The following is a 25,102-nucleotide window of genomic DNA, read 5'->3' on the forward strand; positions in this document are numbered from 1 at the left end:
GAATTCGGGAAGCGGTAACCTTCGTCACAAGGGATGGACAGAGATCATCCAAGGACTAGCCGTACACGACAAAAGAGAGGACACGATTTTTGCAACCGTTGACCTACCACCTCAGCGAAGTAGCCGTGATAATGCTAGACAATTCCAGTTGTCAAGAAAACTGGTTGTTCAAATGTTGTACGGGGAAGAACTGCAACCATATGATTATATGCTAACAGCAGTGGCCAGAAGACCGCATTCTACGAGTGCAGTTTTGTGAACGGCTTTTGCACCAAGCTGAAGGTAACGATCATTTTATAAGTAAGGTGATTGGGACTGATGAATCTAGCTTCACTGTAAAAGTGTTTTCAGTCCCCACAACAGCCATTACTGTTCGACACATAAGCCACATCAGACCTGTGGACGTGGCTTTCAGACACGCTTTGGCATAAACTTGAGGGCTGGAATGATGAGAGAAGTGATTTTGGACCCTTACGTATTGCCGGACAAGTTGAACGCACCCCTGTATCGTACGTTTCTTTGCTTTACTTTGCCTGATGCATTAGAAAACGTTCAACCTTGTGTTCGAGCGGCAGCTACAGTTCCAGCATGATGGCGCTCCTCCACATTTCGGAATGAATGTGCGTAACTATTTAAATGAAACGTTGCCAGGGAAATGGATTGTTTTTGGAGGACCAATGCTCTGGCTTCAACATTCCCTGGAATCTAATCCACTGTATTTTCGTTTGTAGGGAACAAGTTAATAGTACTCTACCCATGGACATACACGACCTAATAGCTCGCGTACATGCCGCTTCGGCAATTGTGTATGCAGGTGTGTTGTCTAGGATCCAGCAAACTATGATCTAGCATTCTAGCCAGTGGCAAATTGTTTCCAAGTGCGTGGTGGTCGCTTTGAACATCTCTAAAGTGAACGTTGTTCATGGGTGTACATACTGACTGTGTGAAGGGATGCCTGGACGTCAGACATACAGAATGGAATAATTGTGCATAGCGTAATGTGCAATCTAGTGTACCGTACCTAATGTGTTTTATGTATCTCACTGAAGACGGGCGATGTTACTGTATTCACTGTTATATCCTATTGGCTTTCTTTGTGTAATGGACGGAACAAAGTGATCGTTTACGTCTGTAAGAAGTTCATGTTGTGTCTTAATGTTCAAATAGAGGTAACAGTAACAGAAAGAGAGTGGAAGTGTAAACTGGATACAGTTCAGTGTATTTGTAAAAGAAATATATGGCACGAACGTGATTCGAACATCGGGAGTCTGCATATTCGTTCCCGTCGTTATTACATTATGTACAGAGGATTCAAACAATGAACGTTTTATGAATATTTACGTGCAATCTGCACCTATTTCCGTCCTAGGAACCATGTTTCCTTCCCAGTTGGTATGCTCTAAATCACTGACTTTTTTTGTTTAATCACATCCATCTTCCACAATTTGGCTTTTCTTCCTTCTAAATTCATGTAAATCGTCTTCGGACTCGTCTGATGGTTCCATCACCGAAGTCATTTTGAAATCTCACAGCTGATTACTGCAACCCGCTACATTGATGCTTGACGCCTCATGTTCTTTCGTGCAATATAGGGATTTGTCTCTGTGACAAGTCCTCTTTCTGCACGAAACGTAATTTCAACCCTAGTTCTGACAGGTTAAAAGACACTGAACAAGTCCCATTTTAGAACCAACACATGCGGAATCGTGTGAGAATACCAACTACAGTAATAACTAATATACCCCAAAAATGATGACAAGTAGCGTTTTGATCTGTACGCCTCAGTTATTTGCTGGATGTATTCCAATCTATGTCTTTCTCTACAGTTTTGCGCTCTACAGCTCCCTCTAGTGGCATGGAAGTCATTCCCTCACCTCTTAACAGATGTCCTATCATCCTGTCTCTTCTCCTTGTCAGTGTTTTAGACATATTCCGTTCCTCTCCGAATCTACGTAGAACCTCCTCATTCCTTACTATATCAGTCCCCCTAATTTTCAACATTTGTCTGTAGCACCACATCTCAAATGGTTCGATTTTCTTCTGTTTCGGTTTTCCCACAGTCCATGTTCCAGCACAATCGTGTACTCCAGATGTACATTCACAGAAATTTCTTACTCAAAATTAAGGCCAATATTTGATATTAGTAGACTTCTCTTGGCTAGGAATGCCCTTTTTGCCGTTGCTAATCTGCTTCTGATGTCCTCCTTGCTCCGTCCGTCATTGGTTATTTTACTGCGTAGGTTGCAGAATTCCTTTACTTCATCTACTTTGTGACCATCGGTCCTGATGTTAAATTTCTCACTGTTCTCATTTCTGCTACATCTCATTACCTTCGTCTTTCTTCGATTTACTCTCAATCCATACTCTTTACACATTAGACTGTTCATTCCGTTCAGCAGATTATATAATTCTTCCTCACTTTCACTCAGGATAGCAACGTTATCGGCGAATCGTATCATTGCTAAACTTTCACCTTGAATTTTAATTCCACTCCTGAACCTTTCTTTTATTTCCATCATTGCTTCCTCGATGTACAGATTGAACAGTAGAGGCGAAAGGCTATTCCTTTTTAATATGAGCGCTTCTTTTTTGGTCGTCCACTCTTATTATTCCCTCTTAGCTGTTGTACATATTCATCTACATCTACATCTACATGGCAACTCTGCAATTCACATTTAAGTGCTTGGCAGAGGGTTCATCGAACCACAATCATACTATCACTCTACCATTCCACTCTCGAACAGCGCGCGGGTGAAACGAACACCTAAACCTTTGTGTTAGAGCACTGATTTCTCTTATTTTAATTTGATGATCATTCTCTTCCGAATGCGAAAATATTTTGTTGAGCCCAACCTACATAGGTAGCTATGTAGGTTGGGCTCAACAAAATATTTTCGCATTCGGAAGAGAAAGTTGGTGACTGAAATTTCGTAAATAGATCTCGCCGTGACGAAAAACGTCTGTGCTTTAATGACTTCCATCCCAATTCGCGTATCATATCTGCCACACTCTCTCCCCTATTACGTGATAATACAAATCGAGCTGCGCTTTTCTGCACCCTTTCGATGTCCTCCGTCAATCCCACCTGGTAAGGATCCCACACCGCGCAGCAATATTCTAACAGAGGACGAACGAGTGTAGTGTAAGCTGTCTCTTTAGTGGACTTGTTGCATCTTCTAAGTGTCCTGCCAATGAAACGCAACCTTTGGCTCGCCTTCCCCACAATATTACCTGTGTGGTCTTTCCAACTGAAGTTATTCGTAATTGTAACACCCAGGTACTTAGTTGAATTGACAGCCTTGAGAATTGTACTATTTATCGAGTAATCGAATTCCAACGGATTTCTTTTGGAACTCATGTGGATCACCTCACACTTTTCGTTATTTAGCGTCAACTGCCACCTGCCACACCATACAGCAATCTTTTCTAAATCGCTTTGCAACTGATACTGGTCTTCGGATGACCTTACTAGACGGTAAATTACAGCATCATCTGCGAACAACCTAAGAGAACTGCTCAGATTGTCACCCAGGTCATTTATATAGACCAGGAACAGCAGAGGTCCCAGGACGCTTCCCTGGGGAACACCTGATATCACTTCAGTTTTACTCGATGATTTGCCGTCTATTACTACGAACTGTGACCTTCCTGACAGGAAATCACGAATCCAGTCGCACAACTGAGACGATACCCTATAGGCCCGCAGCTTGATTAGAAGTCGCTTGTGAGGAACGGTGTCAAAAGCTTTCCGGAAATCTAGAAATACGGAATCAACTTGAGATTCCCTGTCGATAGCGGCCATTACTTCGTGCGAATAAAGAGCTAGCTGCGTTGCACAAGAACGATGTTTTCTGAAACCATGCTGATTACGTATTAATAGATCGTTCCCTTCGAGGTGATTCATAATGCTTGAATACAGTATGTGCTCCAAAACTCTACTGCAAACCGACGTCAATGATATGGGTATGTAGTTCGATGGATTACTCCTACTACCCTTCTTAAACACTGGTGCGACCTGCGCAATTTTCCAGTCCGTAGGTACAAATCTATCGGTGAGTGACCGGTTGTATATGATTACTAAGTAGGGAGCTATTGTATCAGCGTAATCTGAAAGGAACCTAATCGGTATACAATCTGGACCTGAAGACTTTCCCGTATCTAGCGATTTGAGTTGCGTTCAATAACTCCGCTTTAGCGGCACAGTCGTCGGTAAGAGTACCATCGGTACTGCGCAGCGAAGATATTGACTGCATCTTGCCGCTTGTGTACTTTACATACGACCAGAATTTCTTCGGATTTTCTACCAAATTTCAAGACAGTGTTTCGTGTGAAACCTATTAAAGGCATCTCACATTGAAGTCCGTGCCATATTTCGAGCGTCTGTAAATTTTAGCCAATCTTCGGGATTTCGAGTTCTTCTGAACTTCGCATGCTTTTTCCGTTGCCTCTACAACAGCGTTCTGACCTGTTTTGTGTACCACGGGGGATCAGTTCCATCTCTTACCAATTTATGAGGTATGAATCTCTCAATTGCTGTTGCTACTATATCTTTGAATTTGAGCCACATCTCGTCTACATTTGCATAGTCAGTTCGGAAGGAATGGAGATTGTCTCTTAGGAAGGCTTCTAGTGACACTTTATCCGCTTTTTTAAATAAAATTATTTTGCGTTTGTTTCTGGTGGATTTGGAAGAAACGGTATTGAGCCTAGCTACAATGACCTTGTGATCACTAATCCCTGTATTAGTCATGATGCTCTCTATTTGAAAATGAGTTTAGAGATTTTCAACAAATTGTACACATAATTTCAAAACATTACGTTTTTTTATAACAGTCCCGACAAATTATTAAAAGAAAAAAGGTTTATCACTTACAACGTTTTCCTCATTAACGTAAAAAACTGATGAATCAGGCAAGCAAGACGTTTTAATTTCTTACTTCTTTTCTAAAACTGTATTCGTGACACATTTTTCGATTCACTGAATGTAGCTGCAAAATTTTACCACTGAATGACACATAGTTCGGGATAATATGATACCATTAACACTGAAATGCGTAAAAAATTGCCGCATCTTGAATTACGTTCAAATTTACTGGGTCATAGCTACTAACTCTATCCGCAACACATTCCTCAGGGAGTACTCGTATATGACGCTGAATATACTTGTAAAATTATATCATTGTACGACACGTAGGTCGGGAGATATGATGTTATAAACATTGAGCTGCGTGTAAACAAAACTGCAGGGCGAAGTTTGCTGCCGATGCAGGTAAAATATTTGTAGGAATATGTGTCAAATATATTAAATATGTACGTGAAATTTGTGTGACATATACCTATGCGGCAAAGCCGCGTATAAAAAAAACTCCTTCTAGACCCCTGCCAGATTTCAGATTACCGTCTGGACAGAAATACTTTAGGGATAAGAACCAGCACTCTCCTACTGGGGTAGTTGTCATAAAGTGGAAACAGAAGTGTGAGGAAAAGATGAACAGACATGGGGAAGGAGGACATGGACGCACATATGGGGGAGGAGGAAGAGAAAAGGAAGATTGGGAGGATGAACTGGACAGAGAAAGAGAAGAGCAAATGGACAGATAGATGGGACGTGGGGACGGACAGAGAGAGAGGACAGGAGTAGATAAAGATAGTGAGGAGGTGATTGAGGGCGCAGGTGGACCCAGAGGCGGAAGGAGCAGCTGGTCAGAAGGAGAGGGGAGGATGGAGAGGAGTAGATGGACAGACTGGAAAGGAACAGGCTGACAGAGAGAGAATGAATAACGGCAAATGGGCAGAGAGAATGATAGGAGGAGATGGACAGGGTGGTGGAGAAGGTGCTCTGGGAGACAGGGGAAAGGTAAGTGGACGGATTGGAGAGCGGAGGAGGTGGATAGAAGAGGTAGACAGAGGGAGAGGGAGAAGGAGATGGGCTAATAGAACTGGAATAAATAAGTAAACGTGGAACGCCAGGTACTCAGCAGTTATCATACAAAGTCATACACTCGTTGAAATTAATATTAAAAAATGAAATACACCAGAGACTAGGTCATAAAAAGGTGACAAATATTCTGTACGAATCAAAAACTAATTTAATTCTTTTGGACTCTTTCTTTGTTAGGTTAACTGACCCCTCCCCCATCTTCGCTTATTGAATGAATCAAACTCCCATATGAAAAACATATCTCATTCCTTTGCGAAGATTAAAATTTTACTTTATGCACGTAAAATATTTATTGTTGAAGATAGAAATCTCTAATTGTGTTGGTTTTATTAGTTTTGGGTTCTTCACCCTTAGACTAACGAAAAAGTATGGAGGTCGTAAAAAGTCTATTTTAAGTTTGTTGGAAATCGCTAACCGCTCTCATTATCAAACCCAGGGTAAATATAACGTGAGTAACAAGTTTACTTGTGTGGTCATCATCCGCAACAAACATAAAAATTTTCCTTTCGTAAATAATAATTTGAGTTTCGTTTTGAGAAAAGCTAGTTTTTCACGCATCTAAATGTTCATGACGTCATATGCCCTGAACTTTGTGGCGTACAATGATATAAATATGCAGGTATATTCATGGGATATGTGGATGCCGGACCGGATGTAAAATGTGTAGCGATTAGAGTTAGTAATAAAAAATGTTATAAATTAAAACGTCGTGTGTCGTGTCCGATGTTAAAATTTTACTTTCATTGTTCTCGGGGAAGGTGGGCGGGGCGTTCGGGAGAATTATCGAGAAAAAGTTTTGAAAAGATCAAATATTATGAGTAAAGTTTGGTGTAAGTCGCGAAATGCTCTCTTTCTCGGATACTGGATGAATGTAGTTTGGGTCGTATGCACGCTGCGAGTTGTACTGTCTCACGACAGATTTTTCACTTTAATACTTGTCTTATTGTGTACGATTATATCTCTTACAGAGTAGATTATGCCACTATGAAAACTATAAAGACGCAAGCTATTTAGTTAAAGAACCAGCAGCTCAAATTTGGCACCGTTCACCGTTTTACCTGTTTAGTAATGTATAGGCTGGAGCCGGTGCGAGCATTGGTGGACACGTCTCACTACGTGCCAAGGTGGGCTTCGGAAGCGGCGTCAAAAACAGAGGTGACAAAAGTAAAGGAAAGCTGTCCTAAGGTCATGTAGGACATTCTATTTCCCGGCGTACTGCATCAACACGTGTCATGGACTGAACAAGCATTTGGAAATCCTCTGCAGAAATATTGAGCCATGCTGCCTCTATAGCCATCCAAATTTGCGAAAGTGTTGATCAAGAAGGACTTTGTGCACAAACCGACCTCTCGATTATGTCCCATAAATGTGCGATGGGACTCATGTCGGGAGATCTGGATGGCCAAATCATTGGCTCGAAGTTCCCAGAATGTTGTTGAAACCAATCGCGAACAATTGTGGCTTGGTGGCATGGCGCATTGCTATCCATTAAAATTCCATCGTTGTTTGGGCGCATAAAATTCATGCTTCCCTTCAAATGCTCTCGGTTGGTTCAGTTGGACCAGAGCACCCAGTACATACCGTGGAAATTTAGTCTACGCCACTATTGATCCACCGCCAACTTCCAAAGTGCCTTTATGCCGACTTTGGTCGATGGTTTCGTGGGGTCTGCACCATCATACCAGGCCACTGTTTTCCGCTCGCCTAGGGTCCAAACGAGACTGTCAAGAGCCCAGGACAGCAGGAAAGGCGTTAGAAGTGATGTCATGCTATTAGAAGGCGTCGGTCGCGTGCTGCCATAGACCATTAACGCCAAATATCGCCGCACTGTCCTAACGGATACGTTGGTGGTACATCCCATATTGATTACTATTACTGTGGTTATTTCACGCAGTGATACTTGTCTGCTAGCACTGAAAACTCTACGCAGACGCAACTGCTCTCGGTGGCTAAACGTAGGTTGTCGACCACTGTGTTGTTCCTTATGAGCGACAACGCCCGAAATTTGGGTTTCTCGACAAACTCTTAACACTGTGGGTCTCGGAATACTGAATTCCCTAACGATTTCCGAAATGGAATGTCCCATGCGTCTAGCTCCAAGTACAGGTATACTCTGCGTTCTAAATCTGTTAATTCCAGTCGTGCTGCCATGATCAAGTAGGAAACATTTTCACACGATTCACCTGAGTAAAAGTGATGGCTCCACCACTGCAATATCGTTTTACACCTTGTGTAGGAGATATTATAGCTACCTGTACATGAATATGTGCCTATTGCTATCCCATGACTTTCGTCACCTCAGTGCAAACTACACTCCTGGAAATTGAAATAAGAACACCGTGAATTCATTGTCCCAGGAAGGGGAAACTTTATTGACACATTCCTGGGGTCAGATACATCACATGATCACACTGACAGAACCACAGGCACATAGACACAGGCAACAGAGCATGCACAATGTCAGCACTAGTACAGTGTATATCCACCTTTCGCAGCAATGCAGGCTGCTATTCTCCCATGGAGACGATCGTAGAGATGCTGGATGTAGTCCTGTGGAACGGCTTGCCATGCCATTTCCACCTGGCGCCTCAGTTGGACCAGCGTTCGTGCTGGAAGTGCAGACCGCGTGAGACGACGCTTCATCCAGTCCCAAACATGCTCAATGGGGGACAGATCCGGAGATCTTGCTGGCCAGGGTAGTTGACTTACACCTTCTGGAGCACGTTGGGTGGCACGGGATACATGCGGACGTGCATTGTCCTGTTGGAACAGCAAGTTCCCTTGCCGGTCTAGGAATGGTAGAACGATGGGTTCGATGACGGTTTGGATGTACCGTGCACTATTCAGTGTCCCCTCGACGATCACCAGTGGTGTACGGCCAGTGTAGGAGATCGCTCCCCACACCATGATGCCGGGTGTTGGCCCTGTGTGCCTCGGTCGTATGCAGTCCTGATTGTGGCGCTCACCTGCACGGCGCCAAACATGCATACGACCATCATTGGCACCGAGGCAGAAGCGACTCTCATCGCTGAAGACGACACGTCTCCATTCGTCCCTCCATTCACGCCTGTCGCGACACCACTGGAGGCGGGCTGCACGATGTTGGGGCGTGAGTGGAAGACGGCCTAATGGTGTGCGGGACCGTAGCCCAGCTTCATGGAGACGGTTGCGAATGGTCCTCGCCGATACCCCAGGAGCAACAGTGTCCCTAATTTGCTGGGAAGTGGCGGTGCGGTCCCCTACGGCACTGCGTACGATCCGACGGTCTTGGCGTGCATCCGTGCGTCGCTGCGGTCCGGTCCCAGGTCGACGGGCACGTGCACCTTCCGCCGACCACTGGCGACAACATCGATGTACTGTGCAGACCTCACGCCCCACGTGTTGAGCAATTCGGCGGTACGTCCACCCGGCCTCCCGCATGCCCACTATACGCCCTCGCTCGAAGTCCGTCAACTGCACATACGGTTCACGTCCACGCTGTCGCGGCATGCTACCAGTGTTAAAGACTGCGATGGAGCTCCGTATGCCACGGCAAACTGGCTGACACTGACGGCGGCGGTGCACAAATGCTGCGCAGCTAGCGCCATTCGACGGCCAACACCGCGGTTCCTGGTGTGTCCGCTGTGCCGTGCGTGTGATCATTGCTTGTACAGCCCTCTCGCAGTGTCCGAAGCGAGTATGGTGGGTCTGACACACCGGTGTCAATGTGTTCTTTTTTTCATTTCCAGGAGTGTATCTTGCTGGCAACTACGTTTAGTTCTCATAGTGATCATCTGCTTAAAACGAAAGACGACAAGGCGCATACAGAAGCATACAGGCTTCAACGTTTCCCTCGCTGAATATTTGAGTGGAATAGGACAAGAAATCGATAATACTGTCATGTCTTTCCAAAATTGAACTTATTCTAAAGCATCTGTTTGGAGGCCTTCAGCTGCGAAGCAAATTTAATTCTTTCAAAAGTGTATTTGTGAACTAAATAATAATAAATTGCAATTGTGAAGGGAATCCGACCGCAAATCCCTTGGCCCTTTCCACAATCCTAATTACGTGTTAGCCCTGCGTGATTTAGCGGGCGTTTCAGTGTTGCTCCAAGGAGATAAGTTTGACCTACACACTGCTCATGAAACTCAACGTGCTCTGCAAGACGAGCAGCAACTTCCCCGGCCAGCACGATCTGCAGACATGATGGGACGAGAAGCGACCTGTGCCACTCGCCAACGAAAAGCACTTACAGAACTACATGAACAGATCGAGCAGATATGGCATAACGTATCCCAGGACAGTTTTCGCAATCTGTACGATCCACCGGGTTCTAGATTCAGTGTCTGGATTGTTACCCGTCGAGGCTTCATCATATTGGCGTTGCAGCGTGGGTCGAAACCCGGTACGTCAGACACAGTTTGGTATTGATCTGTATATCATTTCATATATTCCACATGCGACAACGAACGTTGAGTGAGTTGGGAAGCTCTAAAGGGTTGTATTAATTTTTTCCAGCAGTTTATGTGTTAGGACGCGAGGTGAGAATTTTCAACTCGTCCAATTCAGCGGAGTTTCCCACTGCGCTGTTAGATGGGCAGATTCGGACACGGGCAGACGTTTCGCCGGTGTTTTCGCCAGTTCGACAACTAGCACACTGGCGTCCCAGAGGTCGTCAAAGGCGTGACCCGCGAGCTAAAGCCAGCGGCCGTGGCGGCGGCGGCGCGGAGCCGTATTTTCATACGCAAACAAGAGGCGAGCGTGCAGGGTGGACGCAGGGGAGACGAGAGGCGGGTGTTTGCCGATCCCCGTATCTGGCGGCCGTAGCCGGCACTCAGAGCGCGCTGACGCCCCAGCCGCCCTTGCAGCAGCCCATCTCCGCCTCGTCCGCTTTTATTTACTCGCTTTCCGGTGCGCGCCGGCGACGTCGGCACACAACGCGTCCGCTGGCTGCAATCGTCCCCTATCACCGGTGGGAGCTCCAAAAGTGTCATCATTTGTTTCGATGTGCCTGTGTATTCTCTCTTATCGCCAGCCGGATTTAAACGCGCCGTTTCCTTTTCTCGTTCGACACAAACTCCTGAATGCAACAACTACGGGGTTTATTACCCTTGTGTCTACGCAAGTGTTTCGGAAACGCGTAAAGCAAAATCAACAGGATCTTACGGCGTGGAAGAAAGACCATTACCTGGTCGTGCTGGCGGCATATGCAGTGATACAGATATTACGCAGAATCACAGAGAGTTCTCTGTCGCCTACACGATGTGCGAAACTATAGGTAAATAAATCAGGTTACCTTCCATTCGGAAAGTGGATGCACTCAGTGACTGTATGTTATTTATGAAGTATAGAGTGCAGCAATCAGTCGTCCATTTTAGATTTTATTATGCAAATCCAGATTTCGGCTAGTAGCTAGCCATTCTCAATACGCTATTTTTTATTCTCAATGCATATAAGTCACTGTTGTTCGGACGTCAGTCACAGTTCCTTGCATTCTCAACTGAGCTGTGGCTGACACCCGAACAACAGAGACTTAGTTGCATTGAGAATAAAAACTATCGCATTGAAAATGGATAGCAACTAGCCTAAATTTGGATTTGCATAATAAAATCTAAAACAGACGACTGATTGCTGCGCTCTATAATTTATAAGATTAATAAGTATTTATAAAATTTTCTCGACGAATTGAATGTGTGAGATAACGAGCATTTCGCTCTCATTTAAGTATATGACATAAAGAGACAGCCTTCCAGGAATTGTGAAACGAATCCTGTCGGCCAGGACCGTGTGCCACTAAGAGCGCAGTTTCGCCACGAGGTGGGGAAATTCACCGGCGTCTATTGTGCTGAATGAGAACAGGCTGATCAGACCTAAGCGCTGTAGTGTGCGACTGAGACGTACGAGAACCTACATCATAGGGTAACCACGTAGGAGGTGTTTGTGCCCAGGATGGGGTAGCAGCGTTAAATATGGCGGACTTAAGATCGGCTATAAAGAGAAACATTTATGAAAACTCTTTAATTCTGTAGTAATTCAGTGAACGAAGCCACAGTAATTTTAATCTACCATCTTCCTTAAATTTTCATGGTGATCCCAATAACACGTGAATATTGATCATATCTACAATAGTTTGGTACTGTTAATGCGAAATTAACAAGTTTTGTAACAAAAAACTAAATGCTAAAATCTGAACGATTTGGTCCATTTTAACGATCGACATTTCATATAAAAGTGCATCATAAAAATGACAAAAGTTGTAAATATCAACTCTGTAACTTTATTTGTTTAAAAGATATAGTAAATTTAAATTATCAATATTTTCAGTTAAGCATCAGGTCAAGATTTCCTCCACACAAAACACAATGAACGATGACGGCATGACCTTATTGAATCATCAGGTAATAGAATATTTCTTGTAAGGTTTAGAGCATAATATTTACTTTTGTTCTTTATTTATTTATCAGAAATCACACTGGTGCAAAGCTACTGGCCATGACATTCAAAGTTAAGAGTGAAATTGTATTGGTTTTATGTAAAAGAATTTAACGTTTATTATGTAATGTATATTAATGTTACTTTATTTAGAACGTGAAAGTGGTCAAGCTTTGTTTATTTAAATATGTTAAAATGTAAAATAAAGTAGACTAAGCTACAGCCAATCAGATGGGCGGCTTCAGAGAAGGAAACTGCACTAATCAGTAGAGCGACGATGTTCGGCACTCCGGAGACACGGCCGTGAACGGGCAGAGGGACAGTGCTGGTGCAGACACGAAAGTGGACAGTTCGGCTGGAGACACCAAAGTGGATAGTTCTGGTCTAGCAGCCAAAGGGTACATTTCGGATTCAGACGTGATAGTGGACAGTCGGTCTTTAGGTATCTAGGAAGTGAAACGACTTAGAAAATTTCGCGTTGTGTCACCGAGCGGTGAGCAGCTGCGCGCCTGATGTGAACTCTAACTTTTCGCGTAGATAACGAGGTGGAGTATTGGACTTGTATTGCGTGATGAGACTGTGAATGATCGAACTGTGTCAAATGGCTATGTACTCAAGTGTAACAGTAACTCTAAATACGATTACTTTCGCTATTAGCTTGCTTTCTGAATAAATATTATTTTAACCAAATCGCAACTGTGTGGCCTACATCATTTATGGGTCGTTAATTTAGCTCCCGGCATAATTATTACTGTTATTATATGTTATATTAACCTTGCATGTTTCATACGATTTCGCAAACTTGCCATCAAACAGACAATTTAACCAAAGAGTCACAAGTGTCTAACTTAATGCGACGCGTGCGGTTCGACGCCTAGACCAGTTTGAGCCAAGACATTACGACGAAGAGGAACCGCATGTGAGACCTAACATCTTTGGGACGTTAGCTCGCAAATGTTTAAACAAATTTCGGGCTTGCAGCCCGTTGTCGTTTAATTCATTGCACTTCATTGCACGATATTTCGACTGAGGATCTGCCTGTCCTCTTCTGGAGAGCCGTCGAAGATTGACGAAGACGTGCTGCGTTCTGCCGTATTTATCTCGCTACGAGTATTCCACTCATGCTTGAAAATTGACGTTGACAGGCAGATCCCAAGTCCCGGCTGCACCGCCCTCGCTGGAACAACGTTGACGCACTCTGCTGTCTTCGATTAGGACAAATCATGGTGATGATGGTGTTGCGTGCACTGTCCAAATTGCAGCCGCTATTATGGTTCATCAGATTCCCCCCCCCCCCCCAGGCGTATTTCCTCAGATTTTTTGATAATGGAGTGCCAAAAAGCTGTAGCTTTGATCATAATAACAGTTCTGTCACACGCCACTGTATTTCCAGTGGAAATACAGTGTTCGGCAATAGTGGGCTTGCTTCGTTCCAATAGGCGAGTCCAACACTGATCTTCAGTGCCTCATGAAGATGGTAAATTGAGGGAGTTTCTTTATCACCTAAAATGCATTTATAACAACATTTGATTCGCCATGCAAATTGAGAAAGATGGTTGTCTGCCTTTCTTGTATGTCTTGGTTAGACGAAGTAATGATGGGTCTATGAGGCATTCACTTTATCGGAAGCCCACCCATACTGTTTTGTATGTAGAAGCGTCAAGTCGTCATCGCCCGTCGCAAGCTGTAATCGTGCTTTAAACACTCAAACACAGAGCTCACAGAGTCTCAGATCCAGATAGTTTAGCTTAAGAGCTCGCTTACCTAAGAACAGTGATTAGAAAGAATTAACATTCCATACAGCAAATTAACACGGCACTGTCAGTCTAATGAAGAATCAGGAAGTGATAAAGAGGAGAAACACGCTGGCAACTCTTTAGCTTTTCTTCCCTCTCCGGGGAGCATTTCGTTTAAAATAGCTAGAATCCCCAGTAAATTTCAAGTAAAAGCGATTTTCCGCCCACTAGACTGCAGACCTTTGGGATCTCTGAAGGAAGACTTGTTATTGCGGAAAGTCGAAATTTGCAAAATAGCTTATCAGTGGGGTATGGCTTACATAGGACAGACCACACACACTGTGAAAGAGTGTTGCACTGAACATCAATTTTGCACTCGTCTTTTGCAACCAAGCACGTCCGCTGTTGCCGAACACTTTATTCCCACTAGACAGAACATTGATTCTGAGTCAGAGGCAAGAAGCCTTGGATATACGCCTGGCGAAAAATCTGATGAACCGTGAAAGCGGCTATTCATTGGACAGTGTGCAGAACCCCATCATCTTCACGATTTGCTCTAATCGGAGACGAGTGAGCGCTCCAACGGCCGCCGCGAGCGGTAATGCAGAGGACAGCTGTGTTCGGCGGCTCTACTAGCGAGGGGGCTGATGGGGTCGCGGAACTCAGCAGGGAACAACAGAAGAAGAATAGAACAATATTTGCAGCTATAAACAGTGGAAATAGAAATAGTTCACAACACAAAGTTTAACTGCTTTCTGTGGAAAGACCACATTCAAAAATGTTCAAATGTGTGTGAAATCTTATGGAACTTGTGTTCGAGTATAATGACTTTTCTGGAGACGAGAAATCTAATCTGTAGGAATCAGCATGGGTTTAGAAAAAGACGGTCATGTGAAACCCAGCTCGCGCTATTCGTCCACGAGACTCAGAGGGCCATAGACACGGGTTCACAGGTAGATGCCGTGTTTCTTGACTTCCGCAAGGCGTTCGATACAGTTCCCCACAGTCGTTTAATGAACAAAGTAAGAGCATATGGACTATCAGACCAATTGTGTGATTGGATTCAAGAGTTCCTAGATAACAGGCCGCAGCATGTTATTCTCAATGGAGAGAAGTCTTCCGAAGTAAGAGTGATTTCGGGTGTGCCGCAGGGGAGTGTCATAGGACCGTTGCTATTCACAATATACATAATTGACCTGGTGGATGACATCGGAAGTTCACTGAGGCTTTTTGCAGATGATGCTGTGGTGTATCGAGAGGTTGTAACAATGGAAAATTGTACTGAAATGCAGGAGGATCTGCAGCGAATTGACGCATGGTGCAGGGAATGGCAATTGAATCTCAATGTAGACAAGTATAATGTGCTGCGAATACACAGAAAGATACATCCTTTATCATTTAGCTACAAAATAGCAGGTCAGCAACTGGAAGCATTTAATACCATAAATTATCTGGGAGTACGCATTAGGAGTGATTTAAAATGGAATGATCATATAATGTTGATTGTCGGTAAAGTAGATGCCAGACTGAGATTCATTGGAAGAATCCTAAGGAAATGCAATCCGAAAACAAAGGAAGTAGGTTACAGTACGCTTGTTCGCCCACTGCTTGAATACTGCTCAGCAGTGTGGGATCCGTACCAGATAGGGTTGATACAAGACATAGAGAAGATCCATCGGACAGCAGCGCGCTTCGTTACAGGATCATTTAGTAATCGCGAAAGCGTTACGGAGATGATAGATAAACTCCAGTGGAAGACTCTGCAGGAGAGACGCTCAGTAGCTCGGTACGGGCTTTTGTCAAAGTTTCGAGAACATTCCTTCACCGAAGAGTCAAGCAGTATAAGGCTCCCTCCTACGTATATCTAGCGAAGAGACCATGAGTATAAAATCAGAGAGATTAGAGCCCACACAGAGGCATACCGACAATCCTTCTTTCCACGAACAATACGAGACTGGAATAGAAGGGAGAACCGATAGAGGTACTGAAGGTACCCTCCGCCACACACCGTCAGATGGCTTGTGGAGTATGGATGTAGATGTAGAACTTAACTGTGCCCGCATCTCGTGGTCGTGCGGTAGCGTTCTCGCTTCCCACGCCCGGGTTCCCGGGTTCGATTCCCAGCGGGGTCAGGGATTTTCTCTGCCTCGTGATGGCTGGGTGTTGTGTGCTGTCCTTAGGTTAGTTAGGTTTAAGTAGTTCTAAATTCTAGGGGACTGATGACCATAGATGTTAAGTCCCATAGTGCTCAGAGCCATTTTTTGACTTAACTGCTAAAGTCCTCAGTCCCTAATCTTACACACCACTTAACCTAAATTATCCTAAGACCAAACACACACACCCATGCCCGAGGGAGGACTCGAGCCTCCGCCGGGATCAGCCGCACAGAAAAGACCACATTGTTAGTATAATAAGCAAAGTAAGTTCAGCTATATTTGTTCTCCAAAACATTAAACCCCGAGTAGAAGATGAAGCTATGTTGATGGTGTATTTATCATATTGTAATGCTACCATAAACTATGGAATAGAAATATGGGGTCAGTCAACAGATGCAATAAAAGTCTTCAACCTGGAAAAAAGTAACCATGAGGATAATGGCTAATGAAAGGAGAACAGACAGCTGTGGGCTCTTATCCAGGAAACTTAAAATTTAAACTTTTTACAGCACAGATGTCTAAAAAATTCTACTGTTTGCATGGGAAAGTAAAAACAAGTTCAATAAAAATGCACATATACATAGCCTTGCTACCAGAGACTATAATTTTAAGTCACACAACACAAAAGAGCTGGAATTGAAAGTACTGCTTACACGGCAATAGAACTATACAGCTGTTTACAATTCCACATTTCAAATATCAGTTTGAAAGAGAAATTTAATCAAACATTAAATGTATTATTTGTAGAAGGTCTTTTCTATTCAGTCAGTGAATATGTACTAAACTTCAAAAATTGGGAATAGGCCTACAGTGTAATAGAATGAAAATGTACATAGTCAGATGGGTAGTAGATTCAAAATGTGTTCTTATACTTGCTACAATAGAAATAAAATGCTTGTAGGTAGGCTGCACAGCCGATATAAAATGTGTAATATGCACTCTGCTCTTATATTTAAAGTGATATACCCATGCAAATTAAGTAGCATATGTGGTTATTATTTTGTGAATTTCACAAAGCTAACGTGCATTGGTTGTGATCCATATACGTACATCCAAAGCTGCTACATATGTAAAGAAATTCTGATAAGATACCTTCCATGTGGAAAAGATATGACTAAATTGGTACAATTGTTCCACGACATTTCCCTGTCTGAGTCCTTAAACACAACTGAAGTACAATATCAATAAAATTACCAATATGGCTATAGAACACTGGGTTTCGGGTTTTAAAAAGACGAATCACAAAGTAAGTTTAAGAAAACCATCAGCGCCAAGTATTGAGTTCTTGGTTTCAACCAAATTAAAATTCTTTTATTTATTTCCAAATCTGACACCAGTTTCCAAATATATTCTGTGTACGTATCTTGAGACATGTTAAGATAATAAAATGTTTTACTTTCATAGAATAGGAATTTTATGCTGTCTGCATATCATATTGTGGTAGTACACTGAAACGTTGCCGATATTACCCAGATATTCGAGGCAATACCCACAGGTCGCTTATTTCAGAAAATGTTTGCACAGCATAGAACGTATTCAATGTTTCTTAGTTTTACTGGTACAGCTACGCGTCGCGTCTAACAATTTGGTTTTGTACAGGATGCTATTAATTTTTGTATGGAAGTGACAAATTAAATAAAACACTAAACATCTTTTAATGGGTCGGTATTCCCCAGGCATCGCTTAAGTGCTTTATTAAAAACAATTTGTGTTAATAATAATGCATACCTCGCATATGAAAGAAGAAGATTCTTTCATTTGTGTGTATCTGAAATTTTAATCAACTAGTTAGATTAATTTGAAGAAGTTATTTAATCTTGAACAGTGGTAAATGACATAAATATTTCTTTGGTGTTATAACTTTTTGACAGCGTGTATTTACATAAGAATATATTTGTTTTTCAGTAATCGCAAAGGGCTTTAAACTGGAGGTCGGTAAAAGTACACAGACTGCCAGGCAGATAACCGAATAGTCTTGTATTAATAATTGAAAACATGAGTTTCATGTACAACAAACAGCGCAGATACTACGTACTCAAAAATTATTTGAGTGTCTGTTTAACAGTTTCAGACTTGGTTTCTTTTCTGGGTGAAGGAAAATTTTTCTCCATGTGGTATTGCTCTTACGTGATGTTTTAATTATTTTACGTTCAAGAATTATACAAAAATATGTACCCGTTTTCCAAACATGCTTGGTACACTTGACTTAATGTTACGGACTAAAATAACTAATTAAGAAACATTGTAATAAATAGTAAAATGATTTCTCAGTAATTTCCATGCAAGATAACAATAATCAGTGATACAGTGAAGCATAGCGAACCAACCACATCCCTGAAATCTGATAGTCTCGAGCTGCAGTGCGCAGCTAATTTGATTTACTGATACTTTCATAGTGTGCCCAACAGATGGCAGCACCTGTTGCATGATGAAAAGATTGAGCGTTCAAAAAGTGCACTTCGTTTTTCCTTTGGGAAAAAATACTTATGTTTCAACTAAGACACACTGGAAGTTAACGTACACAGTTGTATTCAGAAGGTCCGAAAGGGTTAAAAAGCATCGTTGGTTGCCTGCGCGGTAGAGGAAATCAGCAATTGAATTTTACAATAGGTGTAAGCGACAGTAGGAAACGATTCTTCCTTTACCACATTCTCCCTTGAATGAGTCCAACCTCCTGATAATCACGAAATTAATTTGGTCCAGCCTCAGACGAAGTTGTTTCCGAGACGGAACGCCAGACGCTTGGTACAATATAGACAATGTTGTTTATCAGATCCCCAAAATCAAAAGGAGCGCTTTCACTAGACATAATGGCTTTAGAAATGCCGGCCGGATGGCCGAGGGATTCTAGGCGCTACAGTCTGGAACCGCGCTACCGCTACGGTCGCTGTTTCGAATCCTGCCTCGGGTATGGATGTGTGTGATGACCGTGGGTTAGTTAAGTTTAAGCAGTTCTAAGTTCTATGGGACAGATGACCTGAGAAGTTCAGTTCCATAGTGCTCAGAGCCATTTGAACCATTTTTGGTTTTCGAAACATAATTTGCAGCTCCAAATAATTCTCTTTCATCCATGCTACTTATTGTTCGATTCCGTGGACGCGTAACTGAAGATAGCATATGGATGCGGTAAGAAGGCACTAGTACATTTTAGTGGTTTTATGCTTTTCTGATGACGGCTTTAGAGCTACTGCGCTCATCTTCAGATGGCTGCTATTGATTTGTTGCAGTTTTGATTAAAACACTGTAGTAAAACTAGTTCTTTGTGCTATATTGATTCCGATGCTGTACAAAAAGAAGAGCAGACGTTTGTAGGTGGGCGTAAAGATCTGACAATGGTCATGGCAATAAAATAAATTCTCTCAAAAGTTTATGTGGCCGGCTGCGGTCTCCTTCAGAAATCCTTAATCAGCTTACATGTTGAAACTTGTAATTACCTCACATACGTTACGTCAACTGCACGGGAAGCCCTGCCGCTGCAGTAATGACATTCTTCGACGCAATCGTGTGGCCCCAGTTGTAACAGAGGTGACGTGCATTCCTGCTGTACAGGTAAACGGCATAGACTATTTTGTTTCAGAGCGATTTACGACCTGTTGGTAGTAAGGGCACAAAACTAAAATTATATTAATACTGACCTCTTGCGAAAGAACGGTTTCAGTGCCACACTGCATTACTAGGCATCGGTCAATTGGACGTGTTTCCCCTTGACGTTCTCCTACGTATGAACACAGTGATCCATCCTGTCTTAGATGGCATGCAGTTTAATGTGGATTCAGAACCATGGCGAAACTTGAGTTTTAACAGACATAAAGTCTGCTAAAGGTAAAACTACAGCCTAGTAATGCGAAAAACCGTGGGATCATACGTGGATTGAAATTCGATTGCGTTTGAGGTTTCTGACTTATTGGAAAGACTTTTTACTGGGGTTATTGGGCGTACCTAGGACCGGAAACAGACTCAAAGCATAATTTAGGAACTCTGAAGGTTAAATGACTCGTCCGAAAGCGTTAATGTGAAACAAGTGGGACATCAAAGTAGAGAGGAATAACGATGCACGTTGGGTCTCGAGGCTGTAGATGTTGCGATAGTGAAGTTGTCAGTTCAGTCGCAGACTGATTTTCTTACATAAGTATGAGAGCCGTAACTGAGACGTAACCGTAAGTAATGGAAGAATTAATTCAGTAATAAGTACGTGGTATCCAGAGTGAAATGTCTGCAAGAAAACTATGAAGAAATCACTAGGGAAATCGCAAAACAACTTTCTGCGAAATCAAAAGCAAATCCATCAATGTTAAAATTTTAAAAAGTGTTACATTGTGTAACGTCGAGGAGTCAGGGAATAAGTGGATTGTGTTCATTTAAAGTCTCTACGAAGGAGATGAACTGACTGCTGGCGTAATATAATACGAAATGAATGCCGATTTGGAAGCTATATCAGTTGACAAACTGCCTATTGGCTTCTGTCTCGGGTTCTTCGACCGACGTTCATCTAATGAAGAACCCGAGACAGAAGCCAATAGGCAGTTTGTCAACACGTGGCCACGAAAGCCTTAACAATTTTGTAGATAGATCAGTGTCTGAATATGACAATTTTCGGAACAAATGCAATCTAACAAGACAGAAGGTACAGAATAGAGTTTCTAACATCATTGGGGAGTATGCCAACCAAATGATTATTCTTGTTATTCCGTAGAATCTGTGACACTGTAGGTGTATACAAAGTGACCCAAAAGTTAGTTAACATTTTAAAATTCAATACTTCACGGCCTAATGAAGGTAGACAGGTAAAAATTGACACACTCGCTTCAGACGACATGGGGTTTTATTGAGACCGTAATCAGTGCACAAAATGGCCAATAAATGGCGCTTCATATGGTACAAAAGCAATAATTAGCATAACAATTGATTTTTAGCAAACGCGATGTGATTTATAGCGAATGCTCACAATGTCGGAGGGCATTAATACCTGCAATCGAGGGACGATGTTGCGAACAGCACTGTACAGCATATCAGTAGCTACGGTGAGAAATTGCCGTCGGATGTTGTCTTTTAGCATCACTAACGGGAACTGACGATCACGGTAGACTAGCGACTTCAGGTAAGACCACAACCAATAATCACACTGACTGAGGTCAGAGAACCTGAGATGCCAAGCATAGTGGACATGGCGGATCAGCACGTAATCCTCACCAAATGACGTGTGCAAGAGATCTTTCAGACTTGTAGCAATATGGAGTGGAGCACCATCCTGCATAAAAGTCGTACCTCTTTTTACTCACGATCCCCATGCGGTCTCATCATCCTACAGCTACATCTACATATGGATACTCTGAAAATCACATTTAAGTGCCTGGCAGAGAGTTCCTCTGTTATTCCAATATCATATAGTTCGCGGAAAGAATGAACACCTATATCTTTCCGTACGAGCTCTGATTTTCCTTATTTTATTGTGGTCATCTTTCCTCCCTATGTAGGTCGGTGTCAACAAAATATTTTCGCATTCAGAGGAGAAAGTTGGTGACTGGAATTTCGTGAGAAGATTCCGTCACAACGAAAAACGCCTTTCTTTTAATAATGTCTAGCCCAAATCCTCGACCATTTCTGTGACACTCTCATCTATAATTCGCGATAATACAAAACTTGCTGCCTTTATTTGAACTTTTTCAATGTACTCCTTCAGTCTTATCTGGTAAGGATCCCACACCGGGCAGCAGTATTCTAAAGGAGGACGTACAAGCATAGAGTAGGCAGTCTCCTTAGTAGGCCTGTTACATTTTCTAAGTGTCCTACCAATAAACCGCAGTCTTTGGTTAGCCTTCCCCACAACATTTTCTATGTGTTCCTTCCAATTTAAGTTGTTCGTAATTGTAATACCTAGGTATTTAGTTGAATTTACGGCTCTTAGATTAGACTCATTTATCGTGTAACGGAAGTTTAGCGAGTTCCTTTTAGCACTCATGTGGATGACCTCACACTTTTCGTTATTTAGGGTCAACTGCTACTTTTCGCACCAGCTGGCCAGTTTTTGCACTCGTTTTTGGTAACAATATAATAGCTTGTTATTTTAGGCATGTATCAACTTTTACCTCTCTACCGGCATTATTCTATGAATTAGAGCATTTTCAAATGTTAACAGACGTTGAGATCATCTTGTATTTACTAGTTCGGATGAATGTCATCGTCGCAATTTGGGAGACTGCAGAGGGAGACGCAGGCAATTTCTGCGGCACAATCAGCTAAGTTTCTGATGGATTGAAGTCGCTCAGAGGAATAATATACAGAATGGAAAATATTATCGAGTATATGTTGTAGATCGTCAATTGCTTCAGAAAATATAAAGAGACCAGAGCGCTACTCTGTCGTTGTGCTTGAGAATAGGTGCAGGACTTTAGAAAATTTATAGATTTACCAACTTATAAAAAAGGCTCATCTACTAATTTGGGTTCAAGTGTTAAAAATTCTGAGAAAAATAAGTTCAAGACATAAGGAAATACTGGTAGGTAATACGCAATATGTAAAAGAACCAAAAGGGAGCAATAAGAATAGCGCACCTAGAATGAAGTGCACGGATTAAGAAAGTGTGTAAGCCAGGGATGCTGGTTTTCTCCTCCTCTGTTCAATCTGTATTTGTAAGAAGCAATAATTAAAATAAAAGAAAGGTACACCAGTGGGACTGAAATTGAAGCTGAAAGGAAAACACTGAAATGATTCGCTGTAGACATTGCTGTCTGCGGTCTACTAATCGCAGAATATGAATTTAGGGAAAAGCAAAAATAGACCGAAACTACTGAGATTTCTGATGCACTAATCAAAATTTGGGACCATAGAGTAACCGAAAGAAAATAACTCAAAATCTCATAAGCTTGGAGCATAAAAGACTCAGACTCGCACGGGTAAAGTCAAAATTCCCGTCTAAGAGAATTCTGTTTTTGTCAAAAGTAAGTTTTATTTGGGGAAGAAATTTGGCTGAATGCACCTTTGGAACATGGCATCACACGGAAATGAATCGTGGGCTCTAGGCTTCTGCGTAAGCTTGTAGCATTTTCCGTAAATTTTATAAGCCCAGGAGATCCACGTAACAGGGACCTTAGTCGTCAGTAATATGTTCTCCTTCACTATTTACAACAGTCTGCCAACGGTGCAGTAAAGGTGAAAATCTCAGGTCACAAGAGTAGGCGAATAAGGTAAGTGCGAAATGTCTTCCCAACCCAACTCCAGTACAGTTTTTTTTGCCAATGTGGCAGATTGTAGTTGTGTATTATCGTGGAGTAACATCGCTTCACGCAGTCTTCCTGAGTCGTTGTTCTTGGGCTGCGGCTGCAAGACGGCTCAGTTGTTGACAACATATGTCAGAAGTGATGTTTACAACTGGTGAAAGCAATTCGTTGTTCGGTACATCATCGCAGTTCCAGCAGATATGTAACTTTATCCTCTGTGAAGGCGCGCATGTCTTTGTACGGGGAGTTGCTGCTTCGTTTGGGTTCAATCATTCATTTCTTTTCCTTATGCTTGGCAAATACACACAATTTGTCGTCACCAGTAACGGTACAGGGTAGGAATGGTCGATGTCGTTCACGAGCCAATTGCTGACGAGCAACCACAGATGCTCATATGACTAGCCGCTGATTCCGCAAGAAGGTCGACAAAATTGTCCTGTAACTAACACTTGAAAGCACTCACATAAATTAAATACAAGGTTACTTCTGTAGCGTATCGACCATATTCGGTCGTAAAACACGCCAGAGCCACAGGCATGCAAGAATGTAATGCACTGTGGGGCAAAACAGGGTGATAGGCGTTACCAAGCAGAGCCAGCTGACCATAGTATAGCATCAGCGGATGCTGCAACATGCTAGCGAAAATACGGAAACATTTCCTCACTTGCCAGAGTGTTTAGAGTATGTGCCTTAAGCCATGAACGACCCTAGCCAGGAGCATATAAATACTCAGCCATCTCGAAACTGACACCTCGAGAAACGGTAGCAGCTCTAGCCAATCCAAATTCGCTCGAGTTACCATCCCTCCTAAACAAGACGCCAGCACCCTCACTAAGGCCAATTTTAAGTGTGACGTCCATTCCCACAGGGCGAAGCTTGCTGCATCCAACGTATGAGTCAATGAACTCTAAACTTCGGATCCAGCCTTATGCACAAAGCGATCCCCGGTTACTTACATGATGTTATCTATGGACCTTACTACGGTCTAGAAATTCCAAGAACATCCGCTTTGTTCATCACCCGGACCCCAGACCTATTGTAGAAGGAACTTCCTATACGGCCTGCAGGAGATCGCGTCAGCAAGCGGCACAGGGTCCAGGAATTTTAGGACAAGTCAGAGCTCCACACCAATCTTAATAGCAAGGCCGGCCATACACAAAAGACTGACTGAGACTAAATGACACAGCAGGAGGGCCAACAGCTCCTCAATTGTACAGGAGATCCGGTCACCTGAAGAGGCACGTATCTGACGCGCCCCTGCATTCTACTCTTGACACTCACACCATGTTGAATACCTACCGTGACAGAAAAACCGTTACCCAACCCAAGCTGAAATCAAAGTTCAATTAATGGAAGAATATTGTGTTACTGGGGGATAAGAACCTCCAAAATCACGATGCAAGAGAAAATTTTATATCAATACGTAAATTACCGGTAGAAGCCGACCTCGGGGAAGATCAGTTTGGATTCCGTAGAAATGTTGGAACACGTGAGGCAATACTGACCCCAAGAATTATCTTAGAAAATAGATTAAGGAAAGGCAAACCTACGTTTCTAGCATTTGTATACGTAGAGAAAGCTTTCGACAATGTTGACTGGAATACTCTCTTTCAAATTCTGAAGGTGGTAGGCGTAAAATAC

Source organism: Schistocerca cancellata, chromosome 2, assembly GCF_023864275.1.
Source record: "Schistocerca cancellata isolate TAMUIC-IGC-003103 chromosome 2, iqSchCanc2.1, whole genome shotgun sequence".
NCBI classification, from domain to species: Eukaryota; Metazoa; Arthropoda; class Insecta; order Orthoptera; family Acrididae; genus Schistocerca; species Schistocerca cancellata.